This window comes from Ischnura elegans, chromosome 6, assembly GCF_921293095.1.
Source record: "Ischnura elegans chromosome 6, ioIscEleg1.1, whole genome shotgun sequence".
NCBI lineage: Eukaryota > Metazoa > Arthropoda > Insecta > Odonata > Coenagrionidae > Ischnura > Ischnura elegans.
The window spans coordinates 98,782,940-98,791,447 of NC_060251.1; the positions used below are offsets into that span (position 1 = coordinate 98,782,940).

General features: G+C 38.3%; 2 pseudogenes; both read left to right on the forward strand.

Annotated features, from left to right (window-relative positions):
• The first annotated feature begins 2,686 nt into the window (after positions 1-2,686).
• LOC124161622 lies at positions 2,687-2,799 on the forward strand (annotated as a pseudogene).
• A 5,246-nt stretch (positions 2,800-8,045) lies between these two features.
• On the forward strand, positions 8,046-8,157 carry LOC124161621 (annotated as a pseudogene).
• Positions 8,158-8,508: the final 351 nt, after the last annotated feature.

An 8,508-nucleotide genomic window follows, 5' to 3' on the forward strand; every position in this document is an offset into this window, starting at 1 on the left:
CGCCCGCTGCAACTGTGTAGTAGGGCGGATCGGAAAAATAGTTTTTTTTTCAAATCCATCTGGCCCAATGAAAAAAAGTTGTGGGACCGATCAAAAATAAGGCCTGAAAAATCTGAGACCTCTAGGTGAACCCCTGACCCTCGCTCAAATGCAATTTAGGGGGGGAGGGTCACAATTCTAAAAATGTAATATTTTATGGTCATTCCTTATAGATTTTGCCGTAAGTTTTAGTACTTTCTGTGGTACCGCTGAAACCATTTAGTCACAAACACAATGGAAGAGAAGTGCGTCACCATAGTTCGCACGCCTTAATAGCCACTCAAGAGGCATATTCAGAGAACGTGGGCTCCTTTCCTAGCAACACACCCGGGATGACTTTTGCTGTATTCGAGGCATGGAAGGGGTAGAAGCGAGCGGGGAGGGGACGGGATCGGCTTGCCGCTCGTGTATCCGCGACGCTGCGTGGGGGTTGGAATATTTTCTTCGCGGTCACGGACTCAAATTAGGCATTTTGTGACTAAACGGTGGCAGATACGTTAAAATGCGTGCATACCTACTTCACTACCAGCATACGCCGGGAAAGCATCCGATCTTTTTTCCCAGTGAAACGTGCCAGTTAACCCTGGGAACGCCTGGGAAGCCACTTCAACCTACCTAATCCCTAAAATTTTACGTTATGTCTAAGACTTAAATTCAATTGAACCTTTCATTTATTTAAAGTCACTGTACTTGAATGTACTGGTTTTGTAATTTTTCGGACACCATATTTTTTTGCTGAGGGGGCAGGCAATTTCCACTGTCCCCCAACAATGTCATGGATCAAGGGTTACCGTTGTGCTGCTTAGAATATCTATGCACTATCCCGGATATTCGTGCGCACAGAGTGATATGATTGGGGAGGCAAAGAAACCCGCCCCCCTCCTGAAATCAGGACAATTTTTAACGTTGATAAGGTTGTCAACCGCGCGACCCTGATAGATATCGTATTTTCTTTTATTTTAAATAGTAGATTTATTTTAGACACAGCATATCACGATATCTGCTCCTTTGAGACGACTAAACTTAACCTAGGACCAGGGGCGCAGCCAGGAATTAATGCTGGGGGGGGTTTAGGTGCAACTAATAACGGTGTGTGTGCTATACCCACCAGGATAAGCGATAGGTGCGAGATTATTAAATTGCGGAATATTAAGATAAACGGTTCAAAATTGTGTGTTTTTACGGCTTTCTGAGGGATATTTTATTAATCCTTACACTATTATATTCTATTAGTAACATCAATCCAATTAAGTAAAATGGCTTAAACTTAAAAATTTCTCTGAGCTCTGGGGGGGCTTTAACCCCCAAAAACCCCCCTCGCTGCGCCGCTGCCTAGGACATCCATTCCCTCCCCGAAAATAATTGCTGCGTCTGCAGCTTATTGGAAAACAATTTTTATGACTCTCGTGTCATCCAGGTCGTGTAGAGGGTGACAGGAGAAGTAGCAGCACTTGTCCATTAAATCACCTTACATAGTCACCCACAAAGTTGCAGATAAATTCAATACCTCTCGCTTTGACCAGGCGATGACGCCACGCATCATGGTCCATGATTGGCTATCCCGATCGTTAGAATAAAATAGCATGCAAAGTAGGCGACACAAATGTCACCAATAGTACCAAGATTTTGTCGCTCAGTGACAGTGCTAGGCATAGTGCTAGTTATAGGTGTTTTTCTGTAGTATAATGATGTTTTTCTGTGACCATACTTGGCACAAATTATTACATCTTTGTCTCCTGTCAATAGGCATATTGCACGTTTCGTCTCAATGGCCGTGTAATTAGACAACTATTTTTATGCAGTTACACTAAAGTTGATTTTAATACCAGGAAGAATTGAAGGTATTTATGGGTGATGAAGGGTTTTCTAGCAGTTTCAGAGTAGTCAAGCAAAAATCCTACAAAATATGCTCCATCATTTGTGGTATATTCGAGCTCCACCAAGGTGATTACATTACATTTATGTTGGTGATCACATTGGTTGCTGTGGGAAAGAAATCCTTACGTAGACCACTACCCTGTCCAATCTTCTCGATTTCAAGGCATCACTGTGCCATCAATCCCAATTCCCCGCTGCAACCTGTTTGGGTATTTCCGTATAATGGAATTGGTTGTATGTGATTGTCAAACAAGTAAATTGTAAGAGGACTATCTAGCCCCAAATTCGCTTGTGAAATAAAGACGACATTATTATGACTGTGAGGTTGGTTCTCATTCAGAAGTTTTTCAACTTTTCATTCTGTTTAATAAACTGCCTTCATTTCACTGTATGTTTCCTGTTGATCGATTTCTCAAGATAGCGAAAAGTGCTGTCGTAGTATAAACTTAAAATTCATTTACACTCAAAATAACATCAGACTAATGTAAACAAACCGCCTTGTTGTTTGTTTAAATAAATAAATTCAAATTAACAATCGTAGTGAGGAGGTAATAATGGTAGTGAGGGACGCGGAAAGAAAAGCCAAGAGAGTTGTGTATTGAGAGAACCAAGAGATGACGTGTTCTTAAAAGATCGGGAGAAAAGCTAACATGGTGGTGTGTTGAGAGAGCTAAAAGAGAGACGTGTTCTAAAAAGATCGGCAGAAAGAAGAAAAGTACGCAAAGGAAAAGGATGCGCCTAAGAGAGAGAAAGATCGCGGAGGAAGAGATACGGCAGAACTCAAGTCAGTTCGTGTAAATCTTTCGACTTTTACCAAAGATTTCCGTGGCGGGAGTTCAGTTCTATGTATAAACTATTTTTGGTTGTGCATATTGGAACAGGAAGGGAAATCACGCGATGTATTTGTATAATATTAGATTTTAAATGGGGCCCAATTAGTCTTCTTTACGACATTTTGAATATAATTCGTAAAAAGTGATTTTGGTGCATGTTATTTCTTAATTAAGTGTATTTCTGTACCCCAGGGTAACACAAAATAAGAAGTGGAAGGCGAGTTTCGTTACAATATATAAGAGGTTAAATTTATAGTTAAATATCGCACCCCCAAAAAATGTAACGTGCACATTTTATTACATAGTTTCAATATGGGTAGGTGACACTTTTATTTATATTAATTGTATAAACGGAGGGAACGTAGCGTCTGTTATTACCGATTATACAGGGTGTCCCATTTATCTTGACCACCTAAAGACTCATTCAAAAATAGCACAGTGGACCATTAACATAAAGACAGTGTTATGAAAAATGACTGACTCACTAGCGCTGAGTGCAGGTACGCGGGTATTGGAACTACTCCACTTGCTGACGTAGACACTGAACAAATGAAAACATAGTAAAATACACACCCAAGAACCCTACATATATAGGGTTCTTGTACACACCAGTCATTCAGTCTACCATCGTCCATTGAATTGCCGAGTAAAAAATATAGGGTGCCATTTAAAAAAGACAAACCGCTGTTCATATCTTTGTAAATAACAAAGCTACAAGGAAGGCAGTCACGCAGATTAATGTCCCCCTGACGGCTAATGAACATTTGCTTGACACATTTTTGAAATTGCACCTGGACAAAAAGTTATTTCGAGTGGTCAAGATAATTGGGACATCCTGTATTCGGCGTATCCCGAAGGGGTATGCGTACCACCGGTTGGAAGCCGCTTAAAAATAAGCACGCCACTCCGATTTTAATCGCATTTAAAGAGGACAAACCGCTGTTCATATACTGTTCGCTGCTGTGGAGCCGGACCGCGACGCGCGGTCGAAAATTCGAATTTTCTCTCAGGGCCGCAAACTTTTTCCCAAACCTTTTGCAGACAAACGTTTACATATGTTTTCTTAGTATTATTACGAAATATCTCGACATACAAATTTCTTATAAAAAAGATAATGACTGCTGTAAGTGAAATTTTGCTTGAAAAAAGATTCCGCCATTTTGATTCATTACAGCACACAAATATCAACAAAAATGTCTGAAACTTATGCAAAGTACAGACAAGAAACTATAATGACAGATGAACAGGTTAAAAATTTCATAAAAATCCATCCACTGCTCTACCATCTGCGTAACTTTTTACATTTTCGAAGAAAAATGATAAATGGCGTGTTTTTCGAAATTTCGTCACGTTTCAGCCTCCGTAACTCCGTAACGGCTGAGACTTAATAAAAATGACTTGCTATTTCAAAATTAGCAACTATTTCCCCGTATTTGTGCCACATTTCAATCGTCTACCTCAAAAAAAGCCATTTCGGACTTTTGTCCGGCGTTTTTCGATTTCCGACCACTCTGCACCGGTTGGAAGCCGCTTAAAAATAAGCACGCCACTCCGATTTTTATCGCATTTAAGTTAATAATCCTGACGGGTTTGTTCTGGTAACCGTAATGTTCATCCAGGAAATGAGATAAAATATTCCTGAAAGCAAATTCTCAGCAAGAATTAAATGCTATTTTTCTGCCAAAAAGATCATAATAGCCAATACTTTTGCGTTTTTTAGTGCCTTTTGTGAAACTGACTAATAATCATCGATTTTTCTCTTCCTACCGTTGGATCGCGAGGGTCACACGAAGCTGCTAGACCCTTTATTTGACTCCTTATGAGTCTTTAGGTCCTCTTTGGTAGGGGCACAGCCAGGAATTTAGGCTGGGGGAGGTTTAGGTGTAACTAATACCGTGGTGTGTGGGGTTTGGTATACCCACCAGGATAAGCGGTAGGTGCGAGATTAGTAAATTGCGGAATGATAATGTAAATGGTTCAAAATGGTGAGTTATACGGCTTTCTGATGGATATTTTATTAATCCTTACGCTATTCTATTAGTAATATCAATCTAATCAAGTAAAATGGATTAAACTTAAAAATTTCTCTGAGCTCTGGGGGGGGGGGGTTTATCCCCCAACCCCCCCCCCCCCTCGCTGCGCCACTGCTCTTTGGGAAAAGCTCATACAAACCAGCTGCGGCGACTCCGGCAACGGTAGATTATGTGTGGAGGAATGGGGTTCAACCTTTGACCCTGGAGTTCGCGGCCACGGCGGATTACGTCCGGGGGCAGTGGCTTAACCTGGAATATTCTGGGGGGGGGGGGGGGGGATGGAGGGGCACGGCAGGGAAACACCCCAGCCCCAGGCAACAGAGGTTCCGGGAAAACTTTTGAAAAATGGCATACCTGGATATTCATTTTACATAATTTTGGCACTTAAATTTTAACTTTAAGCAGATGCTGTTATTATATATCAAAACTGGTAGTTATATGTCAAAACTAGAAGATGCTTTTAAATAATATTTTATTTATCTGAGAATTTGGGGGGGGATCCATCCCCTCACCCCCCCCCCCCCCATTCTCACCGCGGCGGAGACTTACCTAATTCATTTTTCAGTTGTATTTTCTTTCTCCTCGTGAATTCCTAAATTTACACCATTTGTTCGGAAATAATTCTATGAACTATTTTCGCGTTTGATATTTAACCATACAAAAACTAAATTAGTCAGCATGAAACAATTAAAAACGACCAAGTAGAGATAAAAAGATAATTTTAGGAGCAGATTACTCACATAAAATTGTAGAAGTATTAATTCAATTTATGAATCTAATATTATTCAATTGTTCTCATATACATTGAATGTGATTTCATTTACAATAGCCACCCATTTTGAAAAGTTTCAGTTTCGTGCACTTGGACTGACAGTTTATTCTGCCTAAGTAAGATTTATGCGATGATACTGATAGTAATTTTGTTGCAATCATTTTCTAATAATACATGTAGCAAATATTATATCTACAAGTATGAAGCTAAATTGATTTTGTAGCGTTATTGTTCAAATATACTTTAAGAGTTCTATATTTATACTTATCAAGTTATTATTTCTCACAGTTTCATGTAAATAAAGTACATATTAGAAGAAATATAAATTGAATGTAACAAGATCTACACTTAAAAAATTAAAGAATAACACTTTCCCAAGGGTGCTAGTTAAAAAAATAGGTAACATGTTATACATAAACATAAGTAATATGCTATTCTTATTTCTTATCGTCACAAATGACTCTGGCAATTAATGAAAGTGTTATATAAGGTGTATAATAAAATTTTATCGCGAATGAAAAGTATACAACAATTATATGAAATTAATTTTTTCCACGAGACCAAAAAAAAAAAAAGATTTTGACAAATATTTATATACCCCTTACATATTCACAAGGAAGATATTAAAAATTAAAAATTTTCGTATAAAAGAATTTTATTGATAAAAAATGGAAAACATAAAAAATACAAATTGAAAAAATACAAATTGAATTAGTTTTGGCAGGTGCAGAAAATATAAATAACACGTAATTTTTGATTAGATTATTTATTTCTAATAATAGTCTATGAATTCAGTACATAAGTATTCCAGTACAATTAAGCTACATGGTTGAAAATTACTGTAATTAACAAGATGCACAATTAAATAGAAAAGTTAGTATGCAATAATTCTGGTTTTCGTACGTAATATCATGAAGTAAAATATTTTTATTTTGATTTCTCATCGCAGCACATGAAATAAGAAAATAATTTTAAAAGAATATTGGTTCATCATTAAATGCCATTGCAAAGATCGAGGTGTACACTAAATATTAAATTATAGCAAATGGAATACATATTCTATAACTTAACCGATCGCAATGACGATGAGCTCGCCTATAGAGTAGGTTTCAGATGTATCGTGAGAAAAGCTCCCAAAATTTATTAAAGACTCTGTTTGGAAACTATTCACACTTTTTAATGCTACTTTAGGAAGGCTTTCATTACAAAAGTAACTTATTAACACCTGAATACGTTGTGTTTATTATATTGATCGAAGTGCGATTGACCGATTCTTTCTGCAGAATAGGAAGTGGCTTCGGGGTTTTTGAGTCACAAGATGGTAGATTGTGTTGGAAGTTCATCTATATTATCGCTACTAAATTGAAACATTAATAGTCTGGCTTCCTCAGAGCTTCCTGTCGCCCTCCAGGCAAGGTATTTTTAAGTTGAAAGTATCATCGACAGCTTCGAGGTGGAAATAAGTTCACCATAAGACTCTCTACCGGACTGCCAAAAGAATACACATTCCGCATGAGTATACGCTTTCGCCAATATTATACGCAAGTCTCACTTTGTTACGAACTATAAAACATTTCAGATGCACATCAGCTACATTTCCATTTCTCGGCATCGACTTTCGGCGCCGACGAAGTCTACAGTTTCGCTAAAATACCCTGTTATCATGATGGAATCAGTAACAGGGAGCTTGCAAGGATCAGCCTAAGAATAACCATATTCCTTCATCTTTAAGCAATCTATCGCTTTCAATGGAGGAGAAATAGATCAAATAATAGACCTGAAGTCACATTGAACAACTCCGATACGTCTGCACTTCAATAAATGAATCATAACCACGCCGTCGCTTGTATTCAAGTATGCAACCTCTACTATGGCCGTGCCGCCGTGCCTCCTCGTACTGAACTATGACGTCATTTTTCTACCAGCCAATCATCGGGCGTTTTCGCTTCTCACTTGCATTTGAAAATTCTCGTGAACTTTGATGCATTAAATATCGCAAACCACGCCATAAAATAATAAAAAAACTTTCACCGAGTTATGCAAACATATATTTTTATATAATTTTGGGGCTATTGATTATATCTGAAATATATGCAAGTTCCCTATTATGAGTCTTATGAGATGAGATCTTAAACTCGGTGGAGGTGTAGAAGCCATGGTCGTCCAAGTTGTAACCTTTTACCATCGAAAAGATGAATGAAACTGTCAACAGACCGCCATGTTGTTTGTTTAAATAAATAAATTAAAATTAACAATCGTAGTGAGGAGGCAATAATGATAGTGAGGGACGCGGAAAGAAAAACTAACGGAGACGTGTATTGAGAGAGCTAAGAGATAGGCGTGTTCTAAAAAGACCGGGAGAAAAGCGAACATAGCGGTGTATTGAGACAACTAAAAGAGAGACGTGTTCTAAAATGATCGACAGAAAGAAGAAAAGGACGCAAAGAAAAAGAATGCGCCTACGAGAGAGAAAGATCGCGGAGGAAGAGATACGGCAGAACTCAAGTCAGATCGTATAAATCTTTCGCCTTTTACCAAAGATTTCCGTGGCGGGAATTCAGTTGCATGCATAGACAATTTTTGATTGTGCCCAATGGAACAGAAAGGGAAACTATGCAATATATTTGTATAATATCAGATTGTAAATTGGGCTCAATTGCATTCCAAGGCTTTGATTGCGATTCGTTACCCACCATTACTATATCCATAGTATATAAAATTATTTGGTTTTAGAAATACCGGTTTAGACGAATGGCAATGGTCAATTTTAACCTCATTTGAAAAAGGCCAGATTGACGCCCATGCGATGCCACTCCACGTGACATCATAGGGACCCAGATGATGACCCGAGTAGATAGGAGTTTTACGTCGTCCGAGATTACCATAATGCATGCATGAGGCACAGAGCTCAGGGAAATATCTCTTAATAATCACCTATTAAAATTGCCTATGG